Raw genomic sequence first — 16,244 nt, forward strand, 5'->3', positions numbered from 1 at the left:
ACAAGGCTCTATCCTGGGTCCACTGCTCTTCTCAATCTACATGCTTCCATTAGGTCAGATTATCTCAGGGCACAACGTGAGCTACCACAGCTATGCTGATGACACACAGCTGTATTTATCAATAGCACCTGATGACCCCAAATCTCTTGATTCGCTAACACAATGTCTAACTTGTATCTCAGAATGGATGAATAGTAACTTTCTCAAATTAAATAAAGAAAAAACCGAAATCTTAGTGATTGGCAATAATGGATACAATGAGGCTATTAGAAATAAACTGGATGCATTAGGATTAAAAGTCAAAACGGAGGTAAAAAGCTTAGGGGTAACCGTTGTTTGTAATCTGAATTTTAAATCACATATTAATCAGATCACTAGGACAGCATTTTTTCACCTAAGAAACATAGCAAAAGTTAGACCTTTTATATCATCGAAAGATGCAGAGAAATTAGTTCATGCGTTTGTTTTCAGTCGGCTAGATTACTGTAACGCACTCCTCTCAGGACTACCCAAAAAAGACATCAATCATTTGCAACTAGTGCAGAATGCAGCTGCTAGAATCCTTACCAGGAAAAGAAAATCCGAACACATTTCTCCAGTTTTGATGTCACTACACTGGTTACCTGTGTCATTCAGAATTGACTTTAAACTTCTGCTTATGGTTTATAAAGCTTTAAATAATCTCGCCCCGGCTTATATATCGGAATGTCTGACACCTTATATTCCAAATCGTAATCTCAGATCCTCAACTGAGTGTCTCCTTAGAATTCCAAGAGCAAAACTTAAAAGAAGTGGTGAGGCGGCCTTCTGCTGTTATGCACCTAAAATCTGGAATAGCCTGCCAGTAGGAATTCGCCAGGCTAATACAGTGGAGCACTTTAAAAAACTACTGAAAACACATTATTTTAACATGGCCTTCTCATAACTTCACTGTAATTTAATCCTGATACTCTGTATATCTAATTCATTATAATAACTATTCATTCAAAATCTGTACTAACCCCTACTCTCTCTTCTGTTTCCTTTTCCGGTGTCCTGTTGGTGGTGGCGTGCGCCACCACCATCTACCCAAAGCACCATGATGTTCCAACAATGATGGATGGATTAAAAGCCAGAAGTCTGTATGACCATCAGCATCAAGTGACTCCGTGAAAAACCCGAACTACAAAGAGGACTAGAATGCCCAAAGGGGACTGGGCGGTCTCGTGGCCTGGAACCCCTGCAGATTTTATTTTTTTCTCCAGCCTTCTGGAGTTTTTTTTTGTTTTTTCTGTCCACCCTGGCCATCGGACCTTACTCCTTTCTATGTTAATTAATGTTGTCTTATTTTAATTTCTTATTTTGTCTTTTATTTTTCTTCTCTTCATTATGTAAAGCACTTTGAGCTACTTTTTGTATGAAAATGTGCTATATAAATAAATGTTGTTGTTGTTGTATTTAATTACTGGTAAAAGGATAAACTCCTATGAAATTCTGAAATCTCCCTTGAAGCTCTACCAAGAGGTGATGAGAGCAGCGAAATTAAATTACAGTATCTATCGGACTTATTGCAAATGATGCCTCAAGACCTAGAGTGCTTTTTAACACCATGAACACTTTCTTTACCCCACCTGTCAGCAGCTTCTCTGTGAGCTCGCCTGAGAACTGCGAGTTATTCCTAAACTTCTTTCCTTTGGGCCAGTGCAGAGCCGGTTTATGTTGTTTCAATCAGTTTCCAACTCCCAGCTAATTGATATAGTCAACCATTTCAAACTTCCGCTGATCCTCTTGATATTTAACCTGCACATCTGTTTAAAGATTATTTTGGAGACATCAGTACACTTGCTTTCACACATAATTAATCACTGTTTAAAAGTGTGGGGAAATGCCGGACAACTTCAAGCATGCAATTGTTCAGTCACTATTGGAGATGCCTACTCTGTGTTTTCAAATTACAGGCCTATCACTAAGCTCCCCTTCCTGTTCAAAATTATGGAAAAGGTGGTTAATGTGCAATTACTGTCATATTTGGAGGAAAACAATCTATATGATGTACAGTATTTTAATCTGGTTTTAAAAAACTTCACAGTTCAGTAGTACAAAAACTGATGGAGTGTAAAGATAATATTAAACTTTGGATGGTGCAAAATTTCCTCCAACTGAATGACAATAAAACAGAGGTTATTTATCTTTAGCCCTACTTCTTTCGCTAGTGAAACTGGCACTCATTTAGGCTCACTGAAACTCCACACATGCAGTGCTAGCTACACTTACAGCAAGTAAAAAATCAAAAAACCTCTAAATCAAGTGGCTAGCTCCGAATTATATATTGGTGTACAGCACTGAGTTGTCAATCACATATTTCTACACAGGAGTCATGATCCAGAGAACCACTGCATTAATGAAAGGCACAGATAGTTATTGAATAACTCTACGTGCCTATGCTCAAACAAAATTTGCACACCCCAAACTGTCAGAACCCTAACACAGTATATACACTGAAAAACCACACAATGTGCTTTTACATGTACTGCATTACAAATCCAGACACTGGACTGCAGCAATGTTAATGTTTGCTGCTTGAGTAATAAGGTGCAATTACACTACCAAACAATGCAGACTCCATACTTCCTATAGAATAAGACTAATTCTTAATGTATACAAGCATAATTACTTGTGAGAAAAATTATGGGGTTGAACAAAAAGGATACAAAAGAAACCTTAACACTTTTTGAATATATTTTAATCAAAATTTAAAATTGTTTTTATTTAAGAACAGTGCATTTTTTATTTTAAGAGATAGTGCAGAGTTTTATTTAACCACCTTATTAGGAAGTGTGACGACACCTCGGCAGGCTACAGGTATGAAAATAAAAAGAGAAAACGTTTGTTTTTAATACCAAAATCGGGTCTGTATGTGTTTTGGCGTTCACATAACAGGCAATAGCACTGGTGTGATCTGCAGGGCCAGTTGTCCATGTATAGCTTCAGCTGTATAGCGCCCACACTCTGGAATGACCTACCACAAATTAATCAGGTCAGCAGACTCCATGAATTCTTTTAAAAACAACTCAAAACTCATGTGTTCAGGAAGGCTTTTAGCTCTACTTGACTTTATTACGCTTCTCTCAGTTCACCTCAATGTCAAGATGCACATGTAACTTGTATGTGTTTGTGCAAGACCATCAAATATGTTGTCTGTTAGGCTTTTTATTTATTTATTTATTTTTCCTCTGAATTCATGGTCGTAATCTTCTTTATTTATTTATCTGGTTTGTACAATGCTATATACTGTATATAACGTACTTCTTATATTCTGTAAGTGCCTTGAGCATGGGAAAGGCTCTATATAAATAAAATGTATTATTATTATTATTATTATAGTACTCAATGCACCCTAGCGTTAGCCAAGAGCAACACATGGACACGGGGCCCCCTTGCTTAACCCTTTGTGCAAACCACTGATAAGAACTTTGCTGCCTGCTGTTTCTGTTGGTCTTTTTTTCTTATTATTTATGCTCAGATAAATATTACATAAGTACACATTTATTCCTTTTGATGGAAAACACCTCAAACTGTTTAGGCTTTCTTTCTCTTTTATGTTTCAAATGGCTGCAGGGTGTTCAGTTAGCTTAGTAAGAGATTTAATAATCTAATGACACAGCACAGAGGTGTGCGCTCATTCATGTCTTTTGTTATTTCATTTCTTTGTAGTGAATGTCTTTTTAAGTGATCATCAACAAACACTAGATCGCATTAAGATAAACCTTGGCATGTTGAATTTAAACATGTGAAAGATCTTTGTGTCAAGTCATGTCACTAATGTCTAATAAAGTGAAATGCCATTATATAAATACACACAGCTAGAGTCATTTTGTGTTAAATTCCTTGACTTTGCTCTCTGGTGTCAGTTCTCGTCTCAGGTTTCTCCAGTTGGCACTGAGCTTTCTTTTATTGATTCCCTTGACGGCTCTTCCTCTCCCCTAACCACAGGCTGACGAGTTGCAGGTTACACAATCCATTACACTGATGAAGTTGTTAAAAGTGTCTCCCTTCCCAGAATTCTCTTTAGTGGCCGAGTGCACAAAGGTGGACGAGAAATTTTTCTTTGTATGATATTAACAATAAGAGCAGCTCTCTACTCAAAATGGTAAATTTGGGAAGCAACTGATATCGAAACCACGACCTCTTGATTGGAAGGCAGCAGTTCTTAGCATTGCACCACGCAAGCTGTCGTATCAACCGCCTACCGTAACCTGCTTTCTTTTTTCTTCGGTTAAATTTTTGAATAAAGGTGCACTTGTTTTGTTATACTTGTACCTTTTGTGAAAGTGTTTATTTCATATTTGTATTTGAGGCTTCACACATTATACATTTCATGTCTACATTTTGTCAATTATTACCAAAGCATGAAAAACTTTTCTGTGTTGACAATGTTTTTACAGAGATTGTTGATGACACTGAACACAAATGAATTTGCATGTATTGCAAATGACGATGTACTTTTTACACTATAAAGCTCCAGCACTTCACTCGAAGATAAACTCTGAGCACTGAGAAACTTCTTTGTGAATTGAACTGGGCGGGAGGATGAGATACCAGGCTGTTTGCTGCTTATCGACACATTTACAAGACAAAAGACGCTGACAGAGAGGTGCGAAAGGATTTACGGTGGGCCGGATTTACGAGTTTTCTCGTAGGCTCTGGTAATTCTAGTGTTAAATCCGTGTGCCCTCCACGCCTCACACATAACAAGGCAGGTCACTAATTGAGGCTAATCTGTAGTCAGAGAGGCTAGAAATAGTGAGGATATAGCAATTCAATTCAACTTGTGGGGTCTGTAAGACCCTCCCATAGACTATGCACCAATATATAGGCAAGCATTTCATGTAACTTAAATAACTAGCAAATGGCTCTTACATGTAGGATGACAGGAAATACTGAACACATACCTATAACAGAAACTTTTCTCATGTTATAGTAAAAATTAATCAAATGTTGACATGAAGTGTATAATGTGTGAAGACTAAAGTTCAAATATCAAATAAACAGTTTCACAAAAGGTACAACAAAACAAGTGAGTCTTTATTCAAGAATATATCTGAAGAAAAATAAATGATTCAATTTACATGTTGCTGTACATATGTAAAAACTGAAGTCCAAATGTCAATTGCCTGGTTGGTGTGGAGGTAAGAACTTATGAGTAGTGAGCTGTGTGACAGATGTCCAGGGACCTTGCCCCACCGGGACACCGGAAGATGGAAAGGACTGGGAAAGGGGCAGTATCCGTCCTAGACCACAAGGGGGTGACCTCCCAGGATTACATGGGGGTCACAGAGCTTGGAAGCTCAACTCTATGGAGGGATGTGGCCACCACCAAGGAGTGCCTGGACAGCTCTGGAACTGTGGTCCGCAGCACTTACACCACACCCGAAGTGCTGCCAGAAGAGGAGCTGAACTTGCAGGCAGCAGTTCATCCACACCCAGAAGTGTTCCAGGTGCTCCCCAATTAACATCCGGCTGCTGTATAAAAGAGGCCTCCTCACTCCACTTGGGAGCCGGAGTTGGGAGGAGGAAGACGAAACTTGCCTGGGAGGAGTTGGAGGTGATAAAAAGGAGAGAAAGAAGTCTGAAGGATTGTTTGATGGTGATTGGTGCACTGTATTTGTGTGTGGTGCAATAAACGTGTGTTTTGGGACATTCTGTGTCTGCCTGTTTGTGTCCATGTCCGAATATTTCCATAGCTGCTATTATTACTTTTAAATACTAAAAACATACATTAGCTTTGAGTCTGTAAGAGCCGGTATAAAGTTTTGCTGCTTGTTTTTGTGGGAGCATTCATAAAAAAGATCACTTGTTTTACATCAATTATACTTTGATGTCTGCGTCTTCCAACCCTCTTAACATCAGTCCAGTCGGTCCAGTCATGAAGTACAAGGGCCCAGAGTGTCGCACGGTGCCAACTCCGAGTACACGGGTGACACAGTCAGCAACACACAAAGAGCAGGTTAACAATCAAACAGTCAACAGAAAGGACTGACAAGGATGGAGTCGGTGAGCTCGCTGGGTGAGCATCAGGAAGAAACACACCGACTGGGTCACGAAACACAAAGGTGGAGCAGGGAATTAAAAAGGACTGGACTGTCTGTGTGTGCGTGGGCCTCTCATGAGCACAGGGTGGTCCAGCACACTCCATGCAGGAGTCAGAGGGGCTCTGAGCAGCACAGGACAGCATGGAGTGTCAGACCACCACTGGGCACAACCTCAGCTCATCTGAACCTGCTGATTTAATGTGCTGGTCGCTGTGATGAGGAAAGAAAGTCAAAGTGACTGAGAAGAAAAAAACAAAAACAGCAGACAGAGAGAGAAGAAGGAAACTGCAGAGAGCCAGCAGCTGGACCACTGTGGAGCTGTGAGGAGAGACCACCGCAGCCCTGAGCGGCTCCTGACAAACAAATATAATGAAGACATCTGAGATTTGATGAACTCATTAGTGAGTAAGAACTGAAATGAACAAACAAACATCCTGAGAGAATTTGTGAAGCACACACAGCAGAGAGACGCCTCATGTGAATTACGTCAGCTGAGAGAATATGGCAGTCGCAGGGCCTCAGTGTATAAACATCTCAGTGTGCAGGCAGGACGGCTCTTCTCACGATGGCAGCACTCCAGTGACAGACATGGAGCGGAATGGACTCAAAATTGGTCTTTGCTTTCCTCACAGTAATGCATCTTGTCGTAAACTGATTTATGACACTGAAGTTTATGGACTTTATTACACTTTCTCGTGTCTTTTGCTTTTATTGACAGTCTTTGGAAATCTTCTTGTCATCATTTCTATTTCTCATTTTGTTCAGCTGCACACGCCGACTAATCTTCTGATCCTTTCACTCGCAGCAGCCGATTTCTTAACAGGTTTCTTTGTGATGCCCTTTTCTTTGTTTCTCCTTATAGAGCTTTGCTGGTATTTTGGAGTTATTTATTGTTATTTGTATTCTGCACTTGCAAATTTTCTCAGTTTTCTTGTGATATATAATGTGGTTTTAATATCCATTGATCGCTACGTTGCTGTCTGCCATCCTTTCTTTTACAGCTCAAAAATAACTTTAACTGTAGCAAAGGTCAGCATTGCTGGAGTGTGGCTGTTTGCACTTTTCATTACGCTCGTATTTTTATGTTTTAGTGAAATTGTAACAGATCTATGTGAAGGAGCTTGTGCAGTATTCACTTCTGATGAAATTATCATTTTTCTTTTACTCTTAACTTTTTTTATTCCTTATTCATTAATGATTGGTTTTTATATCAGAATATTTGTAGTTGCAAGAAGCCATTCAAAAGCCATCAACTGTATGATAGAAAAGAGACAAACTGAGGAGGTGAGTGACAGAAAAATATCAAAACCGTCTGAAAGAAAAGCCGCAAAAACATTAGGAGTAGTCGTGGGGGCTTTTATTATCTGCTGGCTGCCTATTTATATTTCCAGTCTGTGTCTTCACTCTACTGATGCAGTGTCATTTGTCACCAGGAATGTCCTTGTGTTACTAACTGAGGTGAGCTTTGGTGTTAATCCGATTCTTTATGCTTTTTTTTATTCCTGGTTCCGAAAAGCACTTAAAATAATCCTGACGTGTAAAATATTTAGTCCAGCTTCTTCACTGGTCAATTTACTGTAAATTTTATAACTGCAAGAAAATCAACAAAGCAACAACAATTTTCTGGTTTTAGATACTGTACATCTTTGCTCCTGTTTCATATTAGCAGTACAATTCTTGACCACATTTATAAAGAATAAAATCTTATTAAACTCACTGTATTGCTGCAGGTGCTTGATTTTGTCAAAATTCTGTTCTATTATTAAAATATGTAAAGAGTGTGGACTGTTTATGAGAAATGCTTATTTCATCACAATTATTTTCATTACACTTAATAATAACTTAAAGCACTGTAAATGTAGGAGACGCCTGGCAGCTGATATAAACACTTGAGGGTTTCTCTGTCACTTTATTTCTTTTTATATTATAAAATGAGCATTGTGATTTCTTTATTTTGAGAAAAAACTAATTATCTGATCATAAATTGTTATGTGATGTGTTGAACTTTACCCAAAAACTGTAAAATGTAAAGATCTTTTCACATCTGGAGTTACAATATGCACAGACTTTCAGATTTCACAACTAAACTCACAACACTGCTGAGCTCAGACGACAGACGACATTCTCTTCAGCTTTGTTTAAAAATCAAACCCTACAAAATACTTGTTCCTTTATTGTTTTACTTTTGTGTCAAACTAAACTCTTCATTTTATTGTGAAGTTAATGTTTCCTATTCCTGCACTTTAATCCGCACTCCTCCTCACTAAGACAGCAGATGACAGACGAGTGCAGACGGAGCAGTCGGCCTTTAGTCCTCACACTGCTGGCTCACTAAATGACACTGAGGTGACTGTGAGGAACTGAAATGGACGACTGAGAAGGTCAAATGAGGTTTGATGTCCACAATTAAACGTAGGATTTGCTGCTTTAGACTGACATTTGTTAATATTTGTGAAGTCTCATTAGCCGCAGCTGCTCACCTCATAGAGAACACAATTAATACTTCAGAGAACAGCATTGTGCTCAATTCTATGAAAAAAGAGAAACTTAAACCTTTAATAAAGGAATCACATTTGCATTTGAAGAACTCTTTTCCTGTCCTTACTGTTTAAAAATACTTTTCATAATTGTTTAAGAGTTCTTACTTCTTTTTAAAACTACCTTTAAATGATTTTGAATTGTCTTTATAATTTTCTGTGCTGTGCCATCTAGTAGGTTTGCTGCACTAAAGTATTTTTGTGCAAATTTCGCACACAATACACATGGAGACATTTTTTTATATTTCATTAATGCAGTTCAGGTTGTCTCTTTAGTAGATTTTAAAAGAAAAAAAATCACGCTTTGAGGACTGTACAATGGTGGATGTAAGATTCCCTGTTATCACATTGTCATTATCAATAACTAATTAAAACTAATGTAATATCTAACAATCCATGGCACACAATAAAACCCATCAAATATCCATGAAGACTGTAGAAGAAGAATGTTCTCCTCAGCACCATGTATTTTGTGTGTTTAGTAAATTAGAATTTTTATAATAACTATTTTGTAACTTGCCAGTGAGAGACGCTTTGGCTTATGAACTAACAAAAATATGTTATTCCAGGGTTCAGGAGAAATAGTGTGCACATGAATAAAATCTAAGCTGTTTCTTGTTTTCCCTTTCTCAAAGTGAATGTTTCAGGGACAAGGTCACAAGGCTGCAGAACTGTACATGTAGTTTATGCAAAGGCGTCTCTCCTGTGCTCAGCTTCCAAAACACAGATAATGCTTAGCTCAACAGACATATTGTTTAACTTTACTGTTTTGATAAGGATGTTCTTTCTGTCTTATTAATCATGAGATGCTGAAGTATAAAAAACCCCTCCTGGCTTTTGATCAGGGTTCAATTGAGCTTTGCGGCAATAAGTTATACTCTTTAGAATCTCTACTTACTGTGACTCCAAATTAATAAACAGGAGAATTTAGAAATATTATCTGTCTGCTTTTCAGTGTGCCTTTTTCGTCCACAAGACATAAAGCCAGCACTGAGAATCCAAAGGCCGCTGAGCGACTGCCCATTCAATGTGTCCATGCAGAGCCTTCACGGCGGCCTCTCCGTTCCAAAGCAGCCTGATAAATATCTGCAGTTCTCGTGTTCTCCCCGTGGCCTGTGATGGACGAGCACCCAGTGCTTTGGTGGAGGTTTGGGGCTCTGGATTGTCCACTCCATGTCTGCTTCACCCCTTTATGGTGGACTTGAGGAACCAAAATGGTCCTCTGTGGTGATGTGAACAGCAAGAAAGTGAAATATTTGTGAAATAACACAATACTTTATGCAAAATAAAAGAATAATTTCATGAAACTATGCTTTTATTTATTTCTGCATTTGAGGTATTAGTGTTCCAGCTGTACATGACCCATAAATTGTGTTTTAAGGTATTATGGTCTGCACGGTATAAGACGATTCCTGATGGACTCTCATCTCCTTTATTTCTGCTCTGCTCAGCTGATGCTTCACTTGTTCCACTTTAAGAGTTGCCCCTCATTTCAGACCCCCTTGTGTGTTTATTCAGGAGGTATTATGATGTGGTGGTCCGCACTTCTGCCCTTTTGATTTAGTGTTCTTGTTCCAGTCCTTCGCCCGGTCACTGCCAGTGTTGAATTTCCATGTTCTCTCTTTGCATGTGTGGCTTTGAATCAGCAGGAAAGCAGAAGACTTTTATTATCCTAGAATGAAATTTGTGAGCAGTAGGAATGTGTGACATGTAGGACATTGTTAAATAGGGACAAGAAAATAATAAAAGAGACCACACATGACAGGGGATCAGAAGTGGTGTGGTGATGAGGCGTTGCCCGCTGCATGGCAGCACTCGGGTCTCAATTTGAGGCAGCCCACCTGGGTAGGCTCATGAAACGTCTTGTCTCTCCGACATGATGATCGTCTTTCTCTGCTGTTGGAGGAGCTGCGTAAACTCCACATTTCAGTGACGGCACTCTCTGAGGTGTGCAGACCGGGGACTGGTCAGATCTCTGTAGATGGATACATCTTTTATTGGTCTGGTCGCTCTGATGGCTGTCATACTCAGGCAGTAGCTGTTGCTGTAGTGGATTGGCTTCTTCCAATGGTGTCCGATGTCACTCCTTTCAATGAGTGTAATATGAGACTCAGATTACTCTTATCTGTTGTCTCGGTGTCTGCTCCGACCGCAGTGAGTGATGTCTCACTCAGGGAGATATTTTATTTGCAACTTTGCTCGATGGTTGATGGGTGCCCACGAGATGACACAGGGAGCAGGGAGAGATACCCCTTGATGCTTACGCACAACTTCAGCCTGTGAAGACCAGCTTTATGTGGTCGGCTCTGTTCCAAACAGAGAAAATATAAAACACGTGCTGGCTTAAACACTTTATTTAGGGGTATTACTGGCTCACTGATGGGTTTGCAATTTGATTAGTGTTCTCATACTTGTATACAATTCTTGTGTTTTGTTTCTTTTCAAATGGGCTACTGATCTGTATTCAAATAAGCTTGTGTGTATATTTTACTGTTGTTTCTCCAGCTTTATTCATACTTTTTAAACAATTTTAATGTATAGCACACAGTGTGTAACTATGAAAGTCGTTTTTGCTATGTTTGGAATTTTGCTTCAATAAAACTTGTTTTTTTATGGTACCTTGGTGTCTTTTTTTCTCTCCTTTATGTATCATTTATAACAGATGGATTGGGTAGGATCATCAGCTAGAGGATGCAAACCGTGTGTGTCCTTGAATCATTCAATAAAGTTATTGTTGTTAAGACACCTTGGTGTCTTCTACTTTATGATTTACTTTATAAAGGGTATGGCTTTGGAAGGTGGGTGAGGTAACGGGATGCCCTTGGTGTGTTTGGGCTGCACTGCCAGGCTCCTTGGGTGTGTAATAGATTCTCTCTGGGTCTGTCTGTCACTCACGCTCTCTGTACTCTCTGTACACACATAGGAGCAGGATGCTTGCTCTGCCCCATTGCTGACTTACCTTTTGACACCTTCCAGGTCCCTGAAGCTCCGTCTTGGCTTACAAAGCTGACCAGACCCATTTTGGCTGACCAATTTTTTTTCTGATGACTGACAAAAGGCCTGATGCCTGCCAAACTTCGCCCGACAACGGGTAGAGACCAGAGCATGGGAACGCCCATTAACCAGGCAGCCTCAGGTGGGTACCGGAAATGGGGGGGGGGGGGGTACATACACCTCTCAGAATTTGATATGTATAATGGTGACATTTTATACTACTTAGGTCTCTTCTACTCTGTCATCCTTTTCTTAATTTATTTCTGTGTTAACTTGACACATGACAGCCATTGTGGTAATCAGCGCAAACACCATAAGACTTTTACAAATCAGAATAACAATTCACAAACAATAATAACGAAGAGCACACAATAATAATTCAGAACTCCACAGGACTCCTGCAGCTACTAGAAAGGCTGAGAGCTCTGAGATAAAAGAGGATTAGAGGGTCAGCTCACATGGGACAGTTGGGAGACAAAGTCAGAGAGGCGAGATTGCATTGGTTTGGACATGTGCAGAGGAGAGACGCTGAGTATATTGGGAAATTATTTAAAGTTGGAGTGGTGTCTCTGAGGCTAAGGATCTGTGCTGGTATCCCGAAGGTTGCCGGTTTGAAACCCCGTCACTGCCAAAAGAGATCCTACTCTGCTGGATCCTTGAGCAAGGCCCTTAATCTGTAATTGCTCCAGGGGTGCTGTACAATGGCTGACCCTGCGCTCTGACCCCAAGGAGTATGCGGCTGCAAGAATTATTACAAGAACAAGAAAGTACGAACACATAACTCCAGTTCTTAAATCCTTACACTGGCTCCCGGTTAAGTTTAGGGCAGATTTCAAAATCCTCCTTTTAACATATAAAGCATTAAATGGCCGAGGTCCGGCTTACTTGTACTTGTACATTAAGATCTCAAGATGCCGGTCTGCTTATGGTTCCAAGGATTAATAAAATAACAGTCGGAGGTCGAGCTTTTAGTTTCAGGACCCCTAAACTGTGGAGTGGTCTGCCTGCTACTATAAGAGATGCCCCTTTGGTCTCAGCTTTTAAATCCCGGCTGAAGACTCACTACTTCAGTTTAGCATATCCTGACTAGAGCTGCTGATTAATTGTACAGACTGCATCTCTGTTGTTAGTCATTAGCACTAAAGCATAAGTCACATGATAGTTAGAATTGGAAACTAACCCTTACTGTTTCTGTTTCTCTTCTCGGTACTCAAATGTGGCACTTGGTGCCACGGCCCACCTGCCAAGTTGTTTTGCCTGCCTAAGGTAAAGTCATCCCTGATGGAGGATCACAGGAATCGTGGGAAAGAGGGATCCTTTCATCGGATTGGCTGGCCCAGCATTGTTTCAGCTGTGGAATGGCCAAATGGGGGAGGCAGCTTGAAGGATGAGGTCTCTAGGACTCTACACAAATCCAAATCTTATTATATGATATCATCTACTGTTAAATTCTTGTCCGTACTTCTAAAATTTTTATTTTTTTTACTTCTAAAAAAAAAAAACTTTTTATTTAATACTGTATTGAGGATTTGTTCTGTTCTGTGTATTGTATTGTATTGACCCCCTACTTTTGACACCCACTACATGCCCACCCTACCTGGTAAGGGGTCTCTCTTTGAACTGCCTTTCCCAAGGTTTCTTTCATTTTTTCCCTACTAGGTTTTTTTTGGGAGTTTTTCTTTGTCTTCTTAGAGAGTCAAGGCTGGGGGGCTGTCAAGAGGCAGGGCTTCTTAAAGCCCATTGCGGCACTTACTGTGTGATTTTGGGCTATTCAAAAATAAACTGTATTGTATGCGAAGACTAACAAATTCCTAATACAAGAAATTGTATAAGGCGAAATAAAGAACAAAAAATAAAAAAAATAAATAAAGAACAAAAAAAAGGTGCTAAGGATAGAGCTGACAGGGAAGAGGAGAAGAGGAAGGCCGAAGTGAAGGTTTATGGATGTGGTGAGAGAGGACATGCAGGTGGTGACACAGGATGGCTGCTGTGTGACAGAATTGAACTGTCCTTCTTTACCACTTGTTTGTGATGGCGGTCAGTGAGAGAAGGCTGCTGCAGACCCCCACTTTCACTGCTCATTTTAATATAGTTAGTCACACAGTGTTTGTTCTTTATACTAAGATTCACAACACAACATTCATCCATCCAGCTTTTTAACTTGCTTACGCTGCACCACAGAAGTTGTCGCATTTTGATTTATATTTTGTAATTTACTACTAAAACACAAAAAATGTTTCTGTTTTAATGAAGTGTTTACACAGATTGTTGTTGTAGACACAGAACACACACCAAATTATTTCCCCGTACAATTCTAGGTAGCTCACTCCCAGATAATCAATCAAGGCAGGAACTGCGAGAACTTCTTGCCCGTTCTGAGGCAGTGGGGGTGGGGGATGGTATAACTGGCTGCTTGTTGCTTGGGCTTATCGACACATTTACAAGACAAAAGACGCTGACAGAGAGGTGCGAAGGGACTTAAGGTGGGCCGGGTTTACAAGTTTTTTCATTGGCTCTGGTAATTCTAGTATTAAACTTATGCTCTTATTACAAGCTGTCATTGAACTTCCTCACTTTTCAGCCCTGTACTTTCTCTGAGCCTTTAATTCTTATTATTTTACACATTAATTCCCTTTGATAGACACATCACAAATTGTTCAGGCTTTCTTTCTCTTTCATTTATCAAATGGCTGCAGGGTTGTTGTAGAGCACAATGGCTCCTGCTGCTTCATACACAGAAAGTGTTCAGTTATCTTGGTAAGACTTATAAAATCTAACAAGATAATTCAGAGGTGTGCGCTCAGTCGTGTGTTTTGATATTTTATTTCTTTGTAATGAATGTTTTAGTGAGTTTTTGAACACAAGTGTCTTTAAGTGATCATTAATAAAGACCTGACACTTGATATCCGTGTGTTTAGATAAACCTCAGCATGTTGATTTCAAACACGTGAAAGTTCTTTGTGTCAAGTCGTGTCACTAATCCCAGACAATGCTGTGACTGTCTACTCAGATCCTAAATTTGATTCAGCTCATCGTCTTTCCTGATTGTGATGTCTGTTCAGGTGAAATGCCATTATATAAATACACACAGCTGAAGTCATTTTGTGTTAAATTCCTTGACTTTGCTCTCTGGTGTCCGTTCTCATCTCAGGTTTCTCCATATTGCATTGAGGTTTATTTAATTTTTTCCCTTGACGTCTCTTCCTTCCCCTAACCACAGGCTGATGAGCTGCGGTTTACACCGTCTGTTCGACTGATGAAATTATTGAAGTGTCTCCCTTCCCAGAATCCTCTTTATTAGCCTGGTGCACTAATGTGGTGAGGAATTTCTCTTTGTAGTGTTGTTGCAACAATCAAGGAGAGAACAAAGCATAAAAAATCAAATATGACAGAGTGTAAAGTGATCTTATTATGTTTTATATCACATTATTTCAATTTTATACTTTATGTCATTATTGCTGTATATTTTAACTGTAAGTTTGCTTTCCAAGGAGCAGCTCGTCTACACATAGAAGGAGGGTGTGCTGCTACAGACAGAGGGCCGTTTCACACCGAGGGGATTTCTTCTGCAGTCAGAAGAGCAGACAGACATCTTCTGCAGACAAGTAGGATTTAGAAGGTTAAAACTTTAAAACATTTTTTGGAGTTTCCACATGTGTAAAAGTGAAGCTCTTGAACCTTTGGTTATCTTTCTTCATGCTCACCTCATCGACGTGTACTGATACGGTCTGTGAAAGTGACATTAGACAGAGAGGGGCTAGAAGTGTTCACCTTGGCCCTCACAAGCTTTAAAAAGTCATCAGTTTAACTGATTATTATTCCAAAACTCACTTTTATAAAAAAAAAGAACACAAATCAATTGTTTAACACATCAAATTGCCACGTTGCACTCCTTACCATATGTGTTGCACTGGTGCCTCCTTTTCAGTTGTCTTTTGCTGCACACAACACTGTCAGGTTTGTACTTTTTGTCCTCATATGTTGCAGGAAAGTGGCGCTCAGTCAGCCTGTCTGGCACTGCTCTTTGTGATGGCCTTCCTCGCTTTGCCAAAGGCACTGCAACACACTCTGCCACCAAGATGTCAACCACCTTCTTGTAGAAATCTGCCACAGTCATAGTGCTGTCACTGTTTGCCTGCTTGCACATTATATAGCCATTTGTAAGTGCAATCTCACGCATGCGATGGTACACAGTGTGGTACCACTTGGTGGACTTATGGCCGTAAGCGTATGACACCAGCATCTGATCCAGTCGATCAACTCCAGCCATTTTACAGTTATACTCCTCAAGTGCAACTGGCTTGTCCAGCTTCCTACCTTCTGGGTTTCCCTTTTGACAAATAACTTTCTCACATGTATTGTTAGTGTGTACTGTAGAGAGACAAGTCACCCTTTTTGACATCGTGCCATGCCACTGCCACCAAGTTTTCCGCCTGCATGAAAACCGTATTGTCACCTCTTTTCCTCTTCAGCCTGTGAAGGCCTGTGTCTCCTGTTCACCCTCAATGTGCCACAAGCTCCAATTCCCCTGCTCTGTAGCTCCATGAACAATTCTGCTGATGTATAAAAATTGTCCAAATGTACACAACATGTCCCAAATGTTCATAGCCCTGAAGCAGCTCCAGCACAACCTGACTTGTCA

The 16,244-nt window shown here is 39.9% G+C and overlaps 3 long non-coding RNA genes across 3 annotated transcripts in view; 1 reads left to right on the plus strand and 2 right to left on the minus strand.

The window, feature by feature from the left end:
• The window catches only part of LOC127526364 (uncharacterized), a 220,310-nt gene that overhangs the window by 141,740 nt on the left and 62,326 nt on the right, over positions 1-16,244 (minus strand). The window contains exon 2 of the long non-coding RNA XR_007933959.1: positions 8,414-8,496. This is a non-coding gene — a long non-coding RNA (uncharacterized LOC127526364). The remainder of the gene's footprint in view (positions 1-8,413; positions 8,497-16,244) is intronic.
• The window catches only part of LOC127526362 (uncharacterized), a 52,231-nt gene continuing 42,338 nt past the window's right edge, over positions 6,352-16,244 (plus strand). The window contains exons 1-2 of the long non-coding RNA XR_007933957.1: positions 6,352-6,894; positions 7,286-7,355. This is a non-coding gene — a long non-coding RNA (uncharacterized LOC127526362). The remainder of the gene's footprint in view (positions 6,895-7,285; positions 7,356-16,244) is intronic.
• The window catches only part of LOC127526363 (uncharacterized), a 42,705-nt gene continuing 39,561 nt past the window's right edge, over positions 13,101-16,244 (minus strand). Inside the window, exon 2 of the long non-coding RNA XR_007933958.1 lies at positions 13,101-13,195. This is a non-coding gene — a long non-coding RNA (uncharacterized LOC127526363). The remainder of the gene's footprint in view (positions 13,196-16,244) is intronic.

The sequence above is a fragment of the Erpetoichthys calabaricus genome (genome assembly GCF_900747795.2).
Source record: "Erpetoichthys calabaricus chromosome 1 unlocalized genomic scaffold, fErpCal1.3 SUPER_1_unloc_22, whole genome shotgun sequence".
Lineage (NCBI taxonomy): Eukaryota > Metazoa > Chordata > Cladistia > Polypteriformes > Polypteridae > Erpetoichthys > Erpetoichthys calabaricus.